This window comes from Malus sylvestris, chromosome 6, assembly GCF_916048215.2.
Source record: "Malus sylvestris chromosome 6, drMalSylv7.2, whole genome shotgun sequence".
Lineage (NCBI taxonomy): Eukaryota > Viridiplantae > Streptophyta > Magnoliopsida > Rosales > Rosaceae > Malus > Malus sylvestris.
Window position 1 is genome coordinate 17,177,076 of NC_062265.1, and position 20,662 is coordinate 17,197,737.

The 20,662-nt window shown below is 36.9% G+C and overlaps 1 long non-coding RNA gene across 1 annotated transcript; it reads right to left on the reverse strand.

Moving 5' to 3' along the window:
* Positions 1-284: 284 nt before the first annotated feature.
* On the reverse strand, positions 285-20,086 carry LOC126625110 (uncharacterized). The gene is made up of 3 exons (XR_007624328.1): positions 19,886-20,086; positions 599-877; positions 285-512 (listed from the first exon to the last, which is right to left on the reverse strand). It is a non-coding gene; the product is annotated as an uncharacterized LOC126625110 (long non-coding RNA).
* Between the last annotated feature and the right edge of the window lie 576 nt (positions 20,087-20,662).

Sequence of the window (20,662 nt, forward strand, 5' to 3'; positions counted from 1 at the left end):
AAGCAAATTTCCTTAACAAGCTTGGTATGTCAGTTTTTATAATTTTGGTGTTCCTAAAATACCATCATAGAGTGTAGCATGGGTTAGGTTTGACTTATGATTAATAATAAATTTTACATTTTATTGTTTTCAATGCAATTAAATGTCAATTAACCTATTGTTTGATTAGGCTTTCTGATAGGAGCATATTTATGCGACTTAGTTAGCTTGTTTCTTGGCATTTATGTTGTTAGTTCATAGTTATTTTAGTATTTTAAGCTATTTTCGTGTGTTTGTAGGTCCAAAGGCTTAATGTGGCAAAGAAGTGCATTTTGGAGCATTTTTTGGCATGGAATGGATAACATATGCTTGGAGCAAAAGGAATGGACGAAATTTGAAGTTTGTGCATCATCCTCTCCCTATAAATAACCATTTTAGCACACTCATTTCACCCAACACATCCACTCATTACAACCACCCAACACATTCACCTACCACTACATCCACTCATTTCACCCAACACATCCATTCACCTACCACTACATCCACTCTTTTCACCCAACACATCCACTCATTTCACCCAACACATCCACTCATTACAACCACCCAACACATTCACCTACCACTACATCCACTCATTTCACCCAACACATCCACTCATTTCAACCACCCAACACATTCACCTACCACTACATCCACTCATTACCACCACCCACTACATCCTCTCCCTAGCCTATAAATATATCCATCCAAAGACACATTCAGGGGGACAATTTAGGGAGAAGGGAGGTAGACACATTCTGCCGCAAGGTAAAGTCTTTTCTTATTAACCATTCTACACATTCCCACAACAAAAACACAATTCCATGCACCTTCATTTCCCTTTCCTTGCCGTGACCTCCATCCAACCTAAACATATTCAGCCATTCCTCCATATAAATAAACCTTCAAACACTCACCAACACCTTGTGCCGTAGCAAAGGGAGGGAAGGAAAGTGCTTGGATGTGCTTGCTGTCTAACTTGGATCGTTGGAGTGTTTAGGTGTTTTCTTTCTTTTGTTTCTAATGTTTAAATTCATTTCCTTTCATTTTGTTGTAAATATGAGTGGCTAAACCCCTCTTGGCTAGGGGTGATTTCAAAGCCATGATTATGTGTGCAATATAATTTGAAAAATTCCAGTTATGAACTCTTGAATCGGGAATGCAATTGGCTTAACTATTTGATTGATAACTTATTTGTATTTGTTAATTAAGGGTCGACACTTAATTGGCATGCATAAATCCATTGCTAGAATATATAAGAAAGTTTCATATAATCGTTACAAACTTATATTCATAAGTAGTGGAGGTCGCTTATAAACGATCGCGTTAAGTTCAATTCCTAGCATAAGTGACATGATGTCATAGTTGCAAGTGCTTTGTCAATGCTTATGATTTTCATTAAACGTAATGATCTTTGATTGTATCTCTATTATGATGTCATGTAGGGAACTTTTGAAGAATGTTTTGAGTTGTCGAATGATGTCATCCAATCCAATAAAACAAGGAAAATCTGAGAGTTAACTAGTGATGTCACGGTTAATTTAGAGCATTGTCATTTATAATTCAATGAAGTAGTAACTGGAAATCAAGTTATTTGCATACATGTCATGTGTGGAGAAAAACCCTCTAGCTATCCCATCCATCATCTTATTTCTCAAATTTGTTTTACAATTTGTCTAGTTTTTCATACTTGTTTGTTTGTTTCAACTTCGTCCAAAACTCAATCCCCCTTTACTTTAGTGTGTCTAATTAGTTAGAATCTGTTTTAATTTGTGTTTTTAAGTGTTTTGATTCAAGTAATAGTCAATTTTCGTCCAAAGTCATTCCTAGTGTCTAGTTTAAGTTTATTTGGTTGTTTTAAGCTGTTTTGAGTATTATAAGTTTGCTTTGAGTCTTGTGAGTATTGTTAAGTGTTTTTAAGTTTAGTTTTATGTTTTTGAATCAGTTTAGAGGTTATTAGCAAGCCCTCTTAATCCCCGGTCCAGAACGATCCCTACTTATACTTGTACTACAATTGTCAAAAGAGGGTTAAATTTGTGTGTTAAGATAATTTTCGCATCAAGTTTTTGGCGTCGTTGCTGGGGATTAGCAACTTTGCTAATCCCTTGTTATTTCTTTTTGTTTATTTTCGTGTCTTTTGTTTTTAGTTACTGACTTTGTTTCTGTTTGTGTTTTTTTGTGTTTTTTTGTTTTACTTTTGATATTTGATTTAGTTTTGTTTCCTTGATTTTAGGTACTAGAGAAGTAAGACATGGATTTTTCTACCATTCAAGCTTAATTGGCGGAACTTACTTCTCAGTTGTCACAATATGCCGAAAGGAACACAATGCAAAGTGTCCCTACATGTGGTGTGTCCTATGGGCAAGGATATCCAACTTAGCAATATTCTCAATTCGCTACGAATGAACATGCTTGGGGTTATCAAGGCCATAGCCAATCATAGGACAATATGTTTTCCAATGCTTACGATTCGGATTGGAGAGATTATTCATATTACGTAGAACCTCAACAATTCCAACAAGATGGATATTGGCAGCAAGAAGAGGAGTTCCATTCAAGACCTATGCAGCCATCACAACCTCATATACAATATGCTAAATCAAACTCAGGTTCGTCAACAGATTATGATCGAATTTTTGATGAAATAAATTCTTTGGTGCATGGCTCACAAAATCAAGCCAATGAGGCTCAACAAGATGGATATTGGCAGCAATCTGAGGAGTTTTATTTAACACCTATGCAGCCACCACAGCTTCCCCTACAACAATTCCAATCAAATTCAAGTATGTCCATGGATAGTGATCAAAATTTTCAATTACTAACCTCTTTGGTGCAGGGGCAGCAAAATCAAAATGAAACAATGCTCAATCAAGCTAAGGATGTGAGCGAATTCAAAAATCAACTTGGAGAGATTATGGAGTTCACGGCACAAATTCAAGAGCAAAGTGAACTTTCTAACTCAACTATTGAAAATTTGAAGGAAGATTTTGAAATCCATGATGCTATCACTTTGGGAAGTGCTATGGAGGTTGGAGGTGAACCCAAGACATCCAAACCAAGCCAAAACATGGATGAACAGCTGCTGCTCGAAGAATAGGAGAATAACAAGTCCATGGCAAGGGAAGAACCACCCTTGCCGCAACCCCATATGCCCTCTATGTTGTCCACTACAACCAAGGTAAGCCTAAATTCAATTCGTCTTGACCCCGTTTCACCAAATGTCTTGATTCATTGCAGGATCAAGCAATCCAAGGAAGAAGAAGGTGAGAAAGGCATCTTCGAAACCTTTCCAAAGAATCAAGAGCAAGAAGTGGATGGGGAATGTCTAGAATTCATCAAAGAAGATACACTTGAGATGAAAAATCCCAAAGAAGTTGGATCCTTGCAACCTTCAAAGATGTGGTGTTCGTAATTGAGTTTGTGTATGAGCAAGCAAGTAAGCCATCTTCTCCAACTTCGATTTTATTTTATACTAACTTGCTGATTTTGATGATTCAGGCACCTACACTAGAATTTAAACCATTGCCGGATCATGTCAAGTATCACCTTCCATTCAAGGATCAATTCCATGCTATGGGCCCTATCCAAGCTTAGAAGGAAGTTTCGTCCGGCTAGAAGACATTAAAGCAAGCGCTTCTTGGGAGGCAACCCATGTATTCAAATAAGGAAGATTTTTGAATTGCTCCATGATTGGTTTTGTGTTCCTAAAAACCTTCCCTTTTCTGCAGTTTTATTTTGCCATGATTGTCATTTTTATTTGTTGCTTGTTTAATTGTTTTTTGTGTGGGTTTATTTTTGAAACATTGACAAATATGCAAGGTATTTTACATTCATTTTCATAAAAAAAAAGGGAACATTAAGCAAAAAAATACAAGAGAGAGCCTTCACAAAGGCTGCTTAGGAGAAGCCTCAGCAGTTGGCGGAGCCCTAGAAGGAGGAGGCATCAGAGGTTGATCATTTGGAGCTTCATTACGCGGTACAGCCCCAGAAGACGGAGGCAAATGCTGTTGGGACAAACCCACAAACCTCTGATGATTAAGTAAAATCTGACCATCAGATTCCTGCATCTGGTCAATCTTCCTCTTCATGTTTGTAGCATAGTTATGTGCGAGCCTGTGCAACTATTTATTCTCATGCTTGAGCCCTCTAATCTCCTGTTTAAGACTCATCACTTCAGCCGTCAATGATTCAACTTGACGGGTTCGGGCAAATAGGCGTTGGGCCATATTGGACACAGAACCTATACACTGCACACCGAGAGCCAGAGAATCCTTAACAGCCAACTCATCAGATCATTTGGAAAGTAGCTGTTATCTTTGAGAGTGACAAGGTTCCGGGCCACCACCGCAGTTGTCATATCATTCTTCATTACCGAATCCCCAACAGTAAGAGGACCAGTAAGGGATATGAAGGATGGATGCCATATGTTGTCTGGAGAAGGCATGGATGCCTCTTCACCAAGGTTTAAGTCAAAACGACGGTCAGAAGGGCCAGACATTTTCAAAGGTGTTGAAGAAAGAAGAGGTTGGACAAGTCAAGATCGTAGAAGTGCAAGAAGGGAGTTTCTACAAGCAAAAATTCAAGTGTGCTTTGAAACGTACTGCGTGCCTCTATAAAAACCAGCACCTGACAGGATTTCAGAGATCGAAGAGGCGAGCTCAGAAATAAAAAAGGCCAATTCAAAAATGGAAGAAGCGCTAACTTTCTCAAAAGCTGGGCTTGCTCAGAAACCACGGGCCAATCTTCTTTTCCAGATTTGTCCACACTTGTCACATGCAACCTCTGCACTCGACGGAGCTCAGAACTCGAAGAGGCGAGCTCAGAAATTGGAGAGGCATCTGCTTTTCCAGACGTGTCAGTATTTGTCACATGCACACTCAGCTTTGCAGAAATCATGGGCAGTTTGTTGAAGCGCCGATTCTAGATATCGAAGAGGCACTTGCTTTTCCAAACGTGTCAGCGCCTGTCACATACACACTCAGCTTTGCGGAAATCACGGGCAGTTTGTCGATGCGCCGATTCCAGATATCGAAGAGGCACTTGCTTTTCTAGATGTGTCAGCGCCTGTCACATGCATACTCAGCCTTGCATAAATTACGGGCAATCTGTCGAAGATTTCTTGTGAAGTAGAAGGCACGTGAAGTTTACTATTAAATCATCCAACGGTTACCGACAAGAGTGAAAGAATAGTACCGGTTATTAATTCCTATAAATGTCAACCTTCACCCTTCATTGCAAGGCAGACATACGTAACATTTCTTCATCTCCGAGAATGCCTTCCCAACGAAGCCTCTCGAGTCACTCAGTGTTCCTTATTCCTTGGGGTACTTCTGCAAACAACTCATCCAAAGCAAAAGTATTTCATATCATGAAGGTTGAAAGCAAGAGTATCTCATATCATGCTTTATCCCTGTCCTTCTCCTTGTTGTTGTTTTCATCTGCGGGATAAGGAGAAAGCGAGCAATCAGCTAGCACTTGGTATCAATCTTCTGATCTGGAATCGACTGCCTGGAACCCCTTCCTGATTGCTTACCTAGCCTTGCTCTCGAGTACTTATCTTCAACATCTTATGCTTCCTCTTCGTCTACCACATCTGCCTGGGGAACAGATAAGGGTAGTGAAAATGATACCTCGAAGCATGTGGAGACAATGTAATTCATCCTCAGCTAGGGACAAGGAGAAAGAAAGAAAATGGTGGGCACTTGGAAAGATTGAAGAAAGAAACAGACCATCACCTCTACCTCATGTTGGAAATGTGCCCTAAAACTAATCATGTGATGATACCTTACGGACATTTCACATGTTAAACTAATCTAGTTTAATATCAAGGGCAAAGATTATTGTTTTAAGCCGTCTCATATAAATGTTATATGCTTAAACGATAAGTCCAAGGAATATGTAATTAGGAGAATGTAATTTAAACAAGTTAGATTTATGAGACCATTCTCTTTCGTATACATATCCTAAACGTTCATGATCACAGGATTGCCAATTGGGCATTGACAATCCGTTAAGATCAGTACATGCTATGTCTTCTCTTAGGGAGAGTGACTAGTCTCGAGTCATTGGTGTGATTGACACCAAGACAAGCATGTAGGTGCTCAATAACGAATGAGTTCACTGAACACGATCAACGAAGAGTTCTCATACTCATGTCACATGAGAACTCATGGTTGGGATAATGCAAAGTAGTCCTTTGACCTGAGTCATCATAGTTGTCTTGTGGTTAGGTCCTTGATCTTTGATTATGTCAAAGTCACTCCATTCGTGGGTGTCCACGACATAGTTGGGGTTAAGCCACTTAGCCATGAAGGCAAGTGAATGCGCAACAAGGGATCTCTAACCTTCAAACCGTTTGAGGGAGAATACTCTATGATATGATTAAGAATCTCTGGCCAGAGTATGAATGAGATTTAGGAAGTCGTTCCAAATCACATTCAAGATAATCATATAAGTAAATGAATCACATTGGATAGTAGACATGAATAAACTATCAAACCAAACAATGTGGTCAATAGTATTGTACTAGAGAAAGACCGTATTGCATTGTAATCCTAAACTGAATAGGTTCTCCACCTCTTCTGATTAGCTTGGGTAACCATGATATGCTGCTAGGTATCACTCATGGTTTGTGGAAGCCCTAAACGTGTATAAACACTAAAGGGATAATTGAAAGTAAGTTTCAATTCACAATCGATTTGGAAAAGTTTTAATCGCCCACTGCCTCGCTAAAAGGAACCTAATGGATCGTACACCGTGTACGGTAGAGATTGAAGAAACAACGGAGATGAGTAAGAATAATTAAATGGTTTAATTATTTATGGCAAGGATTAATTAATATGTTAATTAATCAAACGAATAAAGTTCGTTAAAAGACCACGGGTTAGTTTTGGGCCTCAAGGCCCAATGGGCTTCGAACGTCAAGCCCATTGACTTAAGTTGTATGACAACTTAATGACAAATAATTCACAAAGGCCTTAAAAGCCCAATTAAACCCTATGGCCGTCCATTTTGTTAAAGGAGTGGGTTTTGGACTTAATTACAAGTTTGCCACTCCAATGAATAAAGGTATAAATATGACTTTATAGCCAAAATTCATTTAGGGTTTTCTTTTGGGGAAAGGATGAGAACATAAGCTCTCCTTTCTCTCTAAAGTGGCCGGCCTCCTTGGAGGGTTTAGCTAGCAATCCTACTACTCCAAGGTCACTCATTTCTTCTCCAATCTAACCTTGGTGAAGAGACTTAGAGGTTCTCAATTTTGGGGACTTGGAGAACCATTTCATCCATCCAAATCCATAGATCTAAGATGCAAGGAATGAAGGCCCTCTCTTTGGGTGATTAGCCTTTGCTTATGCAAAGAGGAATCTACAAAGGTATAATTTCTCAACTAACAAATGTTGTTTTAAGTTGAGTCAAGGTTCACCAATCTACTAGGCTTTGAATTTCATGGGTAATGTTTTGTTTTTGAGTGCATACAAGCATGATTCCGCCTTTTAATTGTTAATTGCATGCTATAGATGTTATTCAAATGAACATGTTTTCACAAAATAATCCTTCACCTCGTGCCTGCCTGCCGTGCAGAAGAAACAAGCAGAGAAGAATGCAGACTGCACAATCAAATCAACCCAGCAGAAGGAGTCTGATTTGAAACCAAGGAACTCTCGCTTAGAATTCTGAACCAGTTCGAGATCAAAGTTGTGGAAAGACAACAAGATCATCTATCTCCAAAACCAGATTTGTGTTCTTAAACTCTACTCTGTCTGGTTTTTACTTTGCCATACTTGTCATGTTTATTCGTTGTTTGTTTGATTGTTTGCTTGTGTTTGTGTGAGTTTATGCTTGAAACATTGAGGACAATGTTCGATTTAAGTGTGGGGGGGGGGGGTAACTGTGTTTTGACATAAAAATCTCATAAAAATTTGAAAAATTGTTTTGAAAAACCCAAAAAGAGTTGTTTTTGTGTGTTTGTTTGTGTCTTAGGGTACCTTCCAACACAATGATGAGGATTTGGTTTTTAATTACATGACTGTTAAAGAGAGTTATAAACATGGATGAAAATTTGATTTACTCTTTGGTGTATGCTTGGTTGTGGTTATAATTTATGAATTCACATGCAATCATAAAGGAAAAATCAGTTTTTGTAACATGCTTGAAAGAAGGAACTCAAATGAACGCTACAACCTTGTGAGACTTGAGCCTAAACGTTTATTTGGAGAGTTAATAATCTGTGCATCATTGTTTTCTAAAGTCGTTGCATGATCTCATTATTCTTTGCTTGGTTGCTACTTAGAAGGCGTTTCATCATTTAGTTCCAAATGCTAGAACTCATGCCTATTTCATTCAAAGCATGCTATTGATTTGCATAACACATATTCAAGATGAAGTTGTGTAGTGACCACCAAAGCCAAATTGCCGTGCCCCTATTTCATTATGTGTTTAAGTTTAACCCCGTTGAGCCTTGTTAAGCCTATGTTCTTTGTTAACCCACACTATCCTTACCTAGCCTAGTGTTAGGACCATCCATACCCTTGTTCTTGAAGCATAGTAAAGCATGACCTAAAATGAACTCCTTTTTGATCAATGTATTGCAGAAAGCAAGTGTGGGGGAAGTGATTCTTGTGTGTGTGTGTGTGCCAAAGTCCTTAATAAGGCATGGGTAGAAAAGAAAAAAAAAAGAATTGAAAAAAAAAAGTATGAAAAAGAGCTTTAAAGTGTTGTTTGTTAAAGAAAGGGTTTAAAACATTGAATTCGGCCCTAAGTGTTGCATAAATCTTCCCTTTGTAATTAAAAGTTGATTCTGCATTCTAAAGTGATTTCCAAGTGTCTATTTCATTGTTTTGCTTGTTATCGCTTTAAGAACGTTTGTTATCCCTATCCTTTCTTTGTTAGCCATTACCCCCAAGCCTTGTTACAACCCTTGACTTCAATCTTGAGTGTTGTGTGTTTCAATTTGTGGAGTTCGAAATTGGTATGAGTGAAGGAAAATTTGTGAAAAACATGTTCATTTGAGTAACATCTATTGCATGCAATTAACATTTAAAGGCAGAATCATGCTTGTATGCACTCAAAAACAAAACATTACCCATGAAATTCAAAGCCTAGTAGAAAGGTGAACCAAGACTCAACTCAAGAACATAGTGAGTTGAGATATTTTATACCTTTGTTGATTCCTCTTTGCATAAGCAAAGGCTAATCACCCAAGGAGTGGGCCTTCATTCCTTGCTTCTTAGTTCCATCGATTTCTTGGAGGAGGATGGTAGAAAGGATTCTCCAAGTTCCGAAAGTTGAGAACCTCTAATTTTCCACACCAAGGAGGGACATGAAGAAGAGATGAGTGACCTTGGAGGATGAGAGATTGCTAGCTAATCTCCTCCAAGGGGGCCGGCCTCTTAGAGAGAAAGGAAGAGACATGTTCTCTCCAATTTTCTCCAAAAGAAACCCTAATGAAGAAAAGGCTATAAAGTCATATTTATACCTACCTTCATTGGAGTGGCAAACTTGTAATAAGTCCAAAACCCACTCCTTTATCAATATGGCTGGCCATAAGGTGTTATTGGGCTGTTTGGACCTTTGTGAATATTTAGTCATTAAGTTGTCATACAACTTAAGTCAATGGGCTTGACGTTCGAAGCCCATTGGGCCTTGAGGCCCAAAACTAACCCGAGGTCTTTAACGAACTTTATTCGTTTGATTAATTAACATATTAATTAATCATTGCCATAAATAATTAAACCATTTAATTATCCTTACTCATCTCCGTTGTTTCTTCAATCTCTACCTTACACGGTGTACGATCCATTAGGTTCCTTTTAGCGAGGCAGTGGGCGATTAGAACTCTTTCAAATCGATTGTGAATTGAAACTTACTTTCAATTCTCCCTTTAGTGATTATACACATTTAGGGCTTCCACAAACCATGAGTGACACTTAGCAGTATGTCATGGCTACCCAAGCTAATCAGAAGAGGTGGAGAACCTATTCAGTTTAGGATTACAATGCAATACGGTCTTTCTCTAAAACAATACTTTTAACCACATTGTTTGGTTTGATAGTTTATTCATGTCTACTATCCAATGTGATTCTTTTACTTATATGATTACCTTGAATGTGATTTGGACCGACTTCCTAAATCTTATTCATACTCTGGCCAGAGATTCTTAATCATATCATAGAGTATTCTCCCTCAAACAATTTGAAGGTTAGAGATCCCTTGTTGCGCATTCACTTGCCTCCATGGCTAAGTGGCTTAACCCCAACTATGCCGTGGACACCCTCTGACGGAGTGACTTTGACATAGTCAAAGATCAAGGACCTAACCACAAGACAACTATGATGCCTCAGGTCAAAGGACTACTTTGCATTATCCCAACCATGAGTTCTCATGTGACATGAGTATGAGAACTCCTCGTTGATCATGTTCAGTGGACTCATTTTCTATTGAGCACCTACATGCTTGTCTTGGTATCAATCACACCAATGACTCAAGACTAGTCACTTTCCCTAAGAGAAGACATAGCGTGTACTGATCTTAATAGACTGTCAATGCCCAATTGGCAATCCAATGATCAGGAACGTTTAGGATATGTATACGAAAGCGAATGGTCTCATGAATCTAATTGGTTTAAATTACATTCTCCTAATTACATATTCCTTGGACTTATCGTTTAAGCATATAACATTTATATGAGACGACTTAAAACAATAATCTTTGCCCTTGATATTAAACTACATTAGTTTAAAATGTGAAATGTCCGTAAAGTATCATCATATGATTGGTTTTAGGGCACATTTCCAACAATCTCCCACTTGCACTAGAGCCAATCAGCTTGGTCATCAGTGATGATACCTCTTCTGTAGTCATTTCAAAAATGGTTGAGTAGTAGGCCTAGACAATGGATATCGATATGTTATCCATAGAAGCAACCTTGAGAATAACGACGTCACCATTATACATGATTCTTAATCATGTGGTTTAGTCTCTCATTTGAGTTCGGATCATGATGAGACCTTGATTCCCTGGCTTGAGCTATTGCCCCATTAGTGTCGTAGTGTCGGTACATTAGAGACACTTTCTGGTTGGAACCGAATAGAGAGTTCATGAATGAACTTTCTCATCCAAACAACATTGTTGTAAGCTTCTATATGGCAATATATTTTGCATTCATAATGGAACACACTAAAGTCATTACTTTTAATGTTTCTATCTAAATATCTCTTTAGTCATAATAAAGAGATATCTGATTATCTCTTCATTCATAATGAAGAAACATCCAATGATGGATTAGATTCATAATCTAATTCATTTACGATTCCATTACGTTACTCTAATTCTTCCTCATTCTTGAGGAATCTATCCTTTATTATTTCTCAAATACTTAAGGATTCACTTGACAGTTGCCATGGTTCTGATCCTGGGCTTGCATTGACATCGTCTTGTACCGATCTTGGTACAACTCATATCAACGTTTTTCATACAATATGAAATACGTAAGTCACCTTTCTGCGTATGCATAAAGGATTCTATTTACGCATTATTTCTTTGGGAGTCAAAGGGTACGTTCCCTTTGAGAAGAGCTACCTCCTAGTCTCACTAGAGTTGTTCTTCTGATTGAAGTTTATCATCATATGAGAAACTTCCTAGCATCTTTTGTCTATCATTAGGGCTTGATATAATCCAATTATATCCTGAAACCTATCATTATAGATTTCCATCCCATGTTTATAGACTATGTCTCCCATATACATTCTATCGTTATAGAATGTTTAAAGTCATAACTTTAACGAAGAAGTATTCTTTTCGTTTCCAAAATTAATATATCGTATATGTGTTAAATTTTAGGAACATGATTAACTCCCACTAATCTTTTGTAAACCTAGTAAACAAAAGATTCATTTACATCTTTATGAGAAATCAAACGATTTGATCTTTCTCTCATAAGACGCTTATAGCTCCCACTAGCTTGCTAAGATTCATGATGGATGGATCTCTACAACTTACATGTCTTCTGATTCATAGTTTCAGACATATATTATCAAGACTATCTTAATAATGGTTTCGGAAACCCATATTATGTCCAAACATTGAATCATCATTTAGTTGTAGCTAGCAATCTTTGAATTAATTGAAACCAAGACTATGTCAAAGATGGTTTCTTCCAAGTCAACCATTCTCTTTGATTGTAGTCACTTTAAGCTACCAATTAGGTATAAAGGTTTCATTATTTCGGGTCAAATGGTACTTTACCATTTCCTCGAGTATATGTCGTATATACACTCAATGTAGTCATAAGGATTTTCATTCTTATTTCTTTCGAATTAAGAGGTGTAACTCTATGACATAATCATAAAGTTCAAACCATTCAACTGAGACAATTTACAAATCTTTCTCGACTACCTTGGAGCTTGTGGTATAGGAACTAGGTTGTTATATTTGTTGATCACTATCTTGTCTCTCAAAAAACCCATTCTTTGAGTTCTATCCCTTGTTCATTTGCTCTATCTTAGGCAAATCCTAGCGTAGGATTACAATGAACTACCCAACAAACAACATTTGTTAGTTGGTTTATAGAAGTGATATCCAAATGTTAATTTAAGGATACCCACAAGATAATTCTTTAAACAAATATTGCTTATTAGCACACAACCCTAAATCTTAACATGATTAAGATTTGTCTTTCTTTCCAACTACATCTTTTGGAGTCATGAAAATTTTGGAAGATCTTCTAATTGACAATCATATTGTCTTAGAAGTGTATATCTTATATATGGGTAATTGATAACATCCAACGAACTAAATCTTATTCGAGTTCGTTCTTCTCTTAATGGAGAAATCCATTATCATATGATGCTTATTTCCTTGATATCTTTCAAGGAAACTGTTCTAAAGTGTTACCTTTCCTTGGATCAAATCTAAGGAGGTAAATACTTTAGATATCTCACTCATCAACTTACATTTCTTGAATTCTTTGAAACCTTTTGCAAAGTATTCGGACTTGTGTTTATTCAAAATAAATGATAGTCCAACCGAGAGCGATCTTCGGTGAATGTCATACAACATGAGTAGTATTATGTTGTGGACAAGTGCCACTAACATCTAAGTGAATTATCGTCAACAACTTTGTGATTCTGTCTTCCTTTCCAAAAGAATAAAGATTCAAACATTTTGCCTCTATACAATTTTAACAAGAAGGCATTGGATCCGGATCTAACGATCCAAAGCATCCATCTATGACCAACTCGTAATTTATGTTTTAGAGGTATCACAACTCATATGGGATTAGTCACTACCTTGCAATCTTTGGGGTTTTAAGCATCGTTATATTCTAAACAGTTAACACTACCATATCATCTCTACTATAGAGATAATCAATTAGATTACAATAATCTAATCATTCATTAATAAAGAACAATGTTTTGTCAAACAAAACATTTATCCATTTCTCATACGGAATTAAGTTTCTTTATTCAATTGGAATGTAAAGACAATATTTGTTTTTCCATTTTCTTTGGTAGTTCATATGAGGAAGTAAGTACTACCTACTTTTGCAGAGATCTACATCTGATTCACGTTCCGAATGTGAAGTACTTTCTCTTCTCTCATTAATCTTCTACTTCTTATTAGCCATACTTTTACAACGATTGTAAAACATAGTTACTAATACAGAATCAAGCATTCAAGTAGAAGAAGCAACTGTTTTGAACTATTCAAGAACAATTTACAACACCTTCGAAAGGTGTGTTCTTGACACTTGCAAGACATTTCTTGCAAATACCCCTTCTAATGTCCATCCTTTCATAAAGAAAGTTTGTTCCCTTGGAGTTATTTCCCCTTCTTCATTTGACTTCTCCTTTGACTACAATTGTCATGGTCCCTAAACTCCCACTATCTCTCTTGAAACTTATTTCAATTGTGTTATACACATCAAGTGATTTGGAGAGCGTGTGGTTATTGTTCACTATATAGTTTACAATAAACTTAGTGAACCATTTGGATAGGGACACAAAGGTGAAGTCCTTGCCTAGTTTCCATCTCTAGAAGTGGTTTAACACTTCAACACTCAATGATTCAAAATCATCATAAGTCCATGTTGATGGACTATTTTTGTCAACCAACCATTATGTTCTAAACATAATTACAAACTTTCAAGAGTTGTTCAAGGCAACTCTCATTTCTTTATACAACAATTTGTAAGTGAAGAATCATGGCACATAAAGTGTCCATGCCCTTGTGCTTACCTCTCAAGTTCCTTGTTCATGTAACAAAGAAACAAGCACTAATGTTTGCGTTAGCTAAGGGTTGTTCAAAGCAACTCTTATTTCTTCATACAACAATTTGTAATTGAAGAATTATGACATTAAAAGTGTTGTCCTCTTTATGATAGACTTATCTAACATGTTCTTCCAATGGTACATTATCAATAGGAAGATTGTGAGGATGAGACTACTTAGGTACATATACAAGCCATTATAGACAATCTATGGGATTGTAGTACCAAGTCCGGAAACTAAAGCTTTCGGCTTTTTCTTTGTCAAGTTTTGGATAGCGTTTGCAAATATATTGGTAAATAAATACATAACAAATATAAATTGATTGATTTTTAAGCCATTTGATCCGGGTCTTTAAATCAAATAGCACCACCCACTATTTTTGGCAAATTCCATATCCCTCATCGGAATTCGAGAGTTTTGGAGGAAACTCTTAGTAGGGTATGGGAGACTCATCATTACCAAGCCCACCTCACAATGATATGATGTTGGCTAGCATCAATAATAATGAGAGAGTACGCTTACTCATTTGCATCTCTTGCAAGTACCCATCTTATTTTGGCCTCTAGAGAATGAAGCCTCACAATGATATGATGTTGGCTCCATTGCACTTAGTTAAGTCATTCCCACCATGCAAGTTCGAGTAGGGCTTCAAGAATAACCTCACAATGATATGATGTTGGTCATTCTCGTTGCCTACCTTCACAACATCATGTATGCATATAGAACTCCTCCTGAGTGTAAGCACGCACTTTGTACTCCCCCATGATAGGGTGAAGTCGGTGTACGAGTCACAAACGATCGGAGCCTACCACGGTGGAAGGCCACGAAAGAGTGTTCAAAGCACTCTCACGCTTATCAACTTAATAAGGGTTTGGTTGAGGGTTTTAGGTCTCATCACATATAAGCATGCATTTTAATCTTATTAAAACAATTTGGTCCTATTACAACTATTGGTCCATGTGATTGATTTAGTTGTATATAATACTCCCACTATGCTTGTAAAACGGTTTTTAAAGCAAGAGTATATAGTACTACTAACATAAGGTTTGCATTCATTGATGGACTATATAGTTGCCTTAGGGCCTTAGGATGACTATGAACCCTTGATTCGATCCAACACGAGCCAAGTGTTGAATCTCGGTCTAAGGATGGTGATTGATTTTAGTTACGCGTTTATTCATATTAAGGCGTGTTTTTCCTATTGGGCGTTGGACCCAACTACTCCAATTTCATGCATATCAAAGAAAACAAGAAAGGAGTACTTCAAAGTAAAGAAGAGCTTATGCTCTTTTACAACATTTGATCAAAATAAATTACTTTAAAGTAAAGAAAAACTTATGCTCTTTTACAATATTTGATCATATCAAATTCAACCAAAATCTAATCTACACATTCCCATGGTTCAAACAAATTTGAGACGGCCTTTCACATAGCTCAATTATTGTAGGCTTAGGTTCATAATCACCCTTTCTTTAATTAATTAACGCTTTAACTAATTAAACTTGAATGCAACATTTTCATTTGGTTTTTGTTTCCATAGAATTGATTTAAATAGAGCTAAATGAAATGAAAATCCAATTCTCATTTAAAGATACAAAACTATTTTGTTCTCAACTAATTTGGGCCAAATGCAATAACCTCAACTTTTTGGGCTATGTTGCAAAACACAAACTTTTGAGGTCACTTTGTAAAAACACAAAAGTCCACTACTTCATGTAATTACAACTAGAACCCAAAATTTCATAAAATACAAAAACTTCATTAAAGGAGCAATACAATTTGTCCTTTAGTGATTTTGGGCCTTTACGTAAAAACGTAAACTTTCGGGTCAAAGTACAAATACAAAAAAGTATCAAAACTTTATGTAATTGCATAAAAGACCCAAAAGTACCCTACTTTTAGGGTGGCCGGTTTTTGGTAGTGTGAGGGAGTGGTTTTTTGATAAAATAACAAAGTCATAAAGTCATGCAAGTTGAAAAGGATGGGTGATGGGTTGGTGTGAAAAAGTAGGTATAGGTGTGTAAGAAAAAAATACCAATCATGTACAAAAAATTCAAACACTCTATCAACATTTCAATCACCTTTTCAAATAAATGTCTTGTTGATAGAAAAGTCACACCAACCAACACAAAACAAAGACTTTATCAAATCAACCAAAAACTTTGAATAAAAAACACCAAACTTTTTGTTATTGGTAAGAACATCAAGAACATTGAAGAGCACACATGAAAACTCATAAGAGCTCCATGAATGTTTTCACTCAATGAAATTCAAAATTTCACTACTCAAAAGGGGTTAACATCCTAGGGTACTTAGGGGTTCCAAAAGTCACCTTAAAACATTTTTAACAAGACAAACAAGAACCCAAAAATCCTCCCTTTGGATTTGGCCGAATTCCCCCAAAAACATGGCACCAAATTTAAGCTCCAAAATTCATGCTCATATGAACTACATCTACAACATTTGAGATGGCAAATTTTCTAACAAAATTTACATTCAAAGAAGCAAGAATAAAGCTTGTAACAATTACAACATTCAAATCATAAACTATGAAAATACAAAACCCAAAAGGATTCACCAACTACTAGACCTAGGCTCTTGATACCACTTGAAGGAAAATTTGTGAAAAACATGTTCATTTGAGCAACATCTATGGCATGCAATTAACATTTAAAGGCGGAATCATGCTTGTATGCATTCAAAAACAAAACATTACCCATGAAATTCAAAGCCTAGTAGAAAGGTGAACCAAGACTCAACTCAAGAACATAGTGAGTTGAGATATTTTATACCTTTGTTGATTCCTCTTTGCATAAGCAAAGGCTTATCACCCAAGGAGAGGGCCTTCATTCCTTGCTTCTTAGTTCCATCGATTTCTTGGAGGAGGATGGTAGAAAGGATTCTCCAAGTTCCGAAAGTTGAGAACCTCTAATTTTCCACACCAAGGAAGGACATGAAGAAGAGATGAGTGACCTTGGAGGATGAGAGATTGCTAGCTAATCTCCTCCAAGGGGGCTGGCCTCTTAGAGAGAAAGGGAGAGACATGTTCTCTCCAATTTTCTCGAAAAGAAACCTTAATGAAGAAAAGGCTATAAAGTCATATTTATACCTACCTTCATTGGAGTGGCAAACTTGTAATAAGTCCAAAACCCACTCCTTTATCAATATGGCCGGCCATAGGGTGTTATTGGGCTGTTTGGGCCTTTGTGAATATTTAGTCATTAAGTTGTCATACAACTTAAGTCAATGGGCTTGACGTTCGAAGCCCATTGGGCCTTGAGGCCCAAAACTAACCCGAGGTCTTTAACGAACTTTATTCGTTTGATTAATTAACATATTAATTAATCATTGCCATAAATAATTAAACCATTTAATTATCCTTACTCATCTTCGTTGTTTCTTCAATCTCTACCTTACACGGTTTACGATCCATTAGGTTCCTTTTAGCGAGGCAGTGGGCGATTAGAACTCTTTCAAATCGATTGTGAATTGACACTTACTTTCAATTCTCCCTTTAGTGATTATACACTTTTAGGGCTTCCACAAACCATGAGTGACACCTAGCAGTATGTCATGGTTACCCAAGCTAATCAGAAGAGGTGGAGAACCTATTCAGTTTAGGATTACAATGCAATACGGTCTTTCTCTAATACAATACTCTTAACCACATTGTTTGGTTTGATAGTTTATTCATGTCTACTATCCAATGTGATTCTTTTACTTATATGATTACCTTAAATGTGATTTGGAACGACTTCCTAAATCTTATTCATACTCTGGTCAGAGATTCTTAATCATATCATAGAGTATTCTCCCCCAAACAGTTTGAAGGTTAGAGATCGCTTGTTGCACATTCACTTGCCTCTATGTCTAAGTGGCTTAACCCCAACTATGCCGTGGACACCCTCTGACGGAGTGACTTTGACATAGTCAAAGATCAAGGACCTAACCACAAGACAACTATGATGCCTCAGGTCAAAGGACTACTTTGCATTATCCCAACCATGAGTTCTCATGTGACATGAGTATGAGAACTCCTCGTTGATCGTGTTCAGTGGACTCATTCTCTATTGAGCACCTACATGCTTGTCTTGGTGTCAATCACACCAATGACTCAAGACTAGTCACTTTCTTTAAGAGAAGACATAACATGTACTGATCTTAACGGATTGTCAATGCCCAATTGGCAATCCAATGATAAGGAACGTTTAGGATATGTATACGAAAGAGAATGGTCTCATGAATCTAACTTGTTTAAATTACATTCTCCTAATTACATATTCCTTGGACTTATCGTTTAAGCATATAACATTTATATGAGACGGCTTAAAACAATAATCTTTGCCCTTGATATTAAACTACATTAGTTTAACATGTGAAATGTCCGTAAAGTATCATCATATGATTGGTTTTAAGGCACATTTCCAACAATGAGCATATGGTGTCACTGGTTCTCGCATCTAAGTAGTAGCATTCCATTCATGAAATCATATCTAAACATGCTTAATAACTCCAGAAAATTGCTTTCTTTGTTATAACATATGTGAGTCCTAATGTTTCATGTTTACATGAATCTTCTCACATATAGTAGTGTAGGGTTGTAGTTAGAAAATGTGTGTGAAAATAGAGAGTATCTTGTAAGGAATTGAGCAAATTCTCTAAGGCATGTTACTACATTCAAAACATCATTTTAATTGGTTAATTGTGAACTAGTAAGTGGTGACTGTGATTAAGTATGGGCTTAAGTGTAAGGATGACCAAAATCTGTGGGAATGATGATTTTTAACACGTCATGTTTTATTAAAAATCCCTGAGGCAATTGTTTGAAAGTCTAGGTTGTGTTTTGTTTTGTTTCTTTTGTTTTGCTCGAGGACTAGCAAAAGCTAAGTGTGGGGGAATTTGATAGGAGCATATTTATGCGACTTAGTTAGCTTGTTTCTTGGCATTTATGTTGTTAGTTCATATTTATTTTAGTATTTTAAGCTATTTTCGTGTGTTTGTAGGTCCAAAGGGTTAATGTGGCAAAGAAGTGCATTTTGGAGCATTTTTGGGCATGGAATGGATAACATATGCTTGGAGCAAAAGGAATGGACGAAATTTGAAGTTTGTGCATCATCCTCTCCCTATAAATAACCATTTTAGCACACTCATTTCACCCAACACATCCACTCATTACAACCACCCAACACATTCACCACCCACTACATCCACTCATTTCACCCAACACATCCATTCACCTACCACTACATCCACTCATTTCACCTAACACATCCACTCATTACAACCACCCAACACATTCACCTACCACTACATCCACTCATTTCACCCAACACATCCACTCATTTCAACCACCCAACACATTCACATACCACTACATCCACTCAATACCACCACCCACTACATCCTCTCCCTAGCCTATAAATATATCCATCCAAAGACACATTTAGGGGGACAGTTTAGGGAGAAGGGAGGAAGACACATTCTGCCGCAAGGCAGAGTCTTTTCTTCTTAACCATTCTACACATTCCCACAACAAAAACACAATTCCATGCACCTTCATTTCCCTTTCCTTGCCATGACCTCCATCCAACCTAAACACATTCAGCCATTCCTCCATATAAACAAACCTTCAAACACTCACCAACACCTTGTGCCGTAGCAAAGGAAGGGAAGGAAAGTGCTTGGACGTGCTTGCTATCCAACTTGGATCGTTGGAGCGTTTAGGTGTTTTCTTTTTTTTGTTTCTAATGTTTAAATTCACTTCCTTTCATTTTGTTGTAAATATGAGTGGCTAAACCCTTCTTGGCTAGGGGTGATTTCAAAGCCATGATTATGTGTGCAATTTAATTGATAAATTCCAGTTATGAACTCTTGAATCGTGAATGCAATTGGCTTAACTATTTGATTGATAACTTATTTGTACTTGTTAATTAAGGGTCGACACTTAATTGGCATGCATAAATCCGTTGCTAGAATATAAGAAAGTTTCATATAATCGTTACAAACTTATATTCATAAGTAGTGGAGGTCGCTTATAAACGATTGCGTTAAGTTCAATTCCTAGCATAAGTGACATGATGTCATAGTTGCAAGTGCTTTGTCAATGCTTATGATTTTCATTAAACGTAATGATCTTTGATTGTATCTCTATTATGATGTCATGTAGGGAACTTTTGAAGAATGTTTTGGGTTGTCGAATGATGTCATCCAATCCAATAAAACAAGGAAAATCTGAGAGTTAACTAGTGATGTCACGGTTAATTTGGAGCATTGTCATTCATAATTCAATGAAGTAGTAACTGGAAATCAAGTTATTTGCATACATGTCATGTGTGGAGAAAAAGCCTCTAGCTATCCCATCCATCATCTTATTT